The following is a 2,500-nucleotide window of genomic DNA, read 5'->3' as shown; positions in this document are numbered from 1 at the left end:
AATAACGTACTGGGTAAATAACGTACTGGGTAAATAACGTACTGGGTAAATAACGTACTGGGTAAATAACGTACTGGGTAAATAACGTACTGGGTAAATAACGTACTGGGTAAATAACATACTGGGTAAATAACGTACTCGGTAAATAACGTACTGGGTAAATAACGTACTGGGTAAATAACGTACTAGGTAAATAACGTACTCAGTAAATAACGTACTGGGTAAATAACGTACTGGGTAAATAACGTACTGGGTAAATAACGTACTGGGTAAATAACGTACTGGGTAAATAACATACTGGGTAAATAACGTACTCGGTAAATAACGTACTGGGTAAATAACGTACTGGGTAAATAACGTACTAGGTAAATAACGTACTCAGTAAATAACGTACTGGGTAAATAACGTACTGGGTAAATAACGTAAATAACGTACTGGGTAAATAACGTACTGGGTAAATAACGTACTGGGTAAATAACGTACTGGGTAAATAACGTACTGGGTAAATAACGTACTGGGTAAATAACGTACTGGGTAAATAACGTACTGAGTAAATAACGTACTGGGTAAATAACATACCGGGTAAATAACGTACTCGGTAAATAACGTACTGGGTAAATAACGTACTGGGTAAATAACGTACTAGGTAAATAACGTACAGAGTAAATAACGTACTGAGTAAATAACGTACTGGGTAAATAACGTACTGGGTAAATAACGTACTGGGTAAATAACGTACTGGGTAAATAACGTACTGAGTAAATAACGTACTGAGTAAATAACGTACTGGGTAAATAACGTACTGAGTAAATAACGTACTGGGTAAATAACGTACTGGGTAAATAACGTACTGGGTAAATAACGCACTGGGTAAATAACGTACTGTGTAAATAACGCACTCAGTAAATAACTTACTGAGTAAATAACGTACTGAGTAAATAACGTACTGGGTAAATAACGTACTGGGTAAATAACGTACTGTGTAAGTAACGTACTGGGTAAATAACGTAATGAGTAAATAACGTTCTGGGTAAATAAAGTGCTGGGTAAATAACGTACTGGGTAAATAACTTACTGGGTAAATAACGTACTGAGTAAATAACGTACTGAGTAAATAACGTACTGAGTAAATAACGTACTGAGTAAATAACGTGCTGGATAAATAACGTACTGGGTAAATAACGTACTGAGTAAATAACGTACTGGGTAAATAACGTACTGAGTAAATAACGTACTGAGTAAATAACGTACTTTGTAAATAACGTACTGAGCAAATAACGTACTGGGTAAATAACGTACTGAGCAAATAACGTACTGGATAAATAACGTATTGGTAAATAAACTGGGTAAATAACGTACTGGATAAATAACGTACTGGGTAAATAACATACTGGGTAAATAAAGTACTGGATTAATAACGCACTAGGTAAATAACGTACTGGGTAATAACGTACTGGGTAAATAAAATACTAGGTAAATAACGTACTTGGTAAATAAAGTACTGGGTAAATAACGTACTGGGTAAATAAAGTACTGGGTAAATAACGTACTGGATAAATAAAGTTCTGGGTAAATAACGTACTGGGTAAATATGTGAGCAGTGAGAAGCGACCTGTATAACCCCTTAATAACAATAATAATAATAATTATAATAATAATAATAATAATAATAATAATTATAATAATAATAATAATAATAATAATAATAATAATAATAATAATAATAATAATAATAATAATAATAATAATAATAATAATAATAATAATAATAATAATAATAATAATAATTTTAATTGTAAATCCTATTTTGAACTCAACACAAGGGATATAATCAAATAGGCAAGTACAAAATATGAGAGTAAAATTGCTTTTCCAATTCAAAGTAAAATAATAGGGGGATTTTGGACAGGTAATTAGGAATCCATAAATATATATCTAAGTTAAGTAACTTGAACTTCAAGACTTATATTATCCTGCAGGCAAATCAGCGAAGTTCCAAGAGCAAGTGTTTTTTTTTTCTTCAAAATTTATCTCCATGGATTTCACGCACACTTCTGCTGTATCCTCCAGGAACATCACGGACTACTGACTGTACACTAATGCAGGCGTTACTTAGTGTGACAGACACACTGTACCACTAATTTATACTAGCCCATACGTTAGTTAGTGTGACAAACACACTGTACCACTAACTTACACTATCCCAGACGTTAGTTAGTGTGACAAACACACTGTACCACTAATTTATACTAGCCCATACGTTAGTTAGTGTGACAAACACGCTGCACCACTAACTTATACTATCCCAGACGTTAGTTAGTATGACAAACACGCTGTACCACTAACTTATACTATCCCAGACGTTAGTTAGTGTGACAAACACACTGTACCACTAACTTATACTATCCCAGACGTTAGTTAGTGTGACAAACACACTGTACCACTAACTTATTCTAACCCAGATGTTAGTGTGACAAACACACTGTACCACTAACATACT

The 2,500-nt window shown here is 33.3% G+C and overlaps 1 protein-coding gene across 1 annotated transcript in view; it reads left to right on the top strand.

Moving 5' to 3' along the window:
• LOC128694761 (uncharacterized) overlaps positions 1 to 2,500 on the top strand; it is a gene marked incomplete at its 3' end in the record, with an annotated part of 640,093 nt that overhangs the window by 111,223 nt on the left and 526,370 nt on the right.

The sequence above is a fragment of the Cherax quadricarinatus genome, chromosome 51 (genome assembly GCF_038502225.1).
Source record: "Cherax quadricarinatus isolate ZL_2023a chromosome 51, ASM3850222v1, whole genome shotgun sequence".
NCBI classification, from domain to species: domain Eukaryota; kingdom Metazoa; phylum Arthropoda; class Malacostraca; order Decapoda; family Parastacidae; genus Cherax; species Cherax quadricarinatus.
Note: the sequence above shows the minus strand (reverse complement) of the source record. Positions and strands in the feature narration are given on the sequence as shown.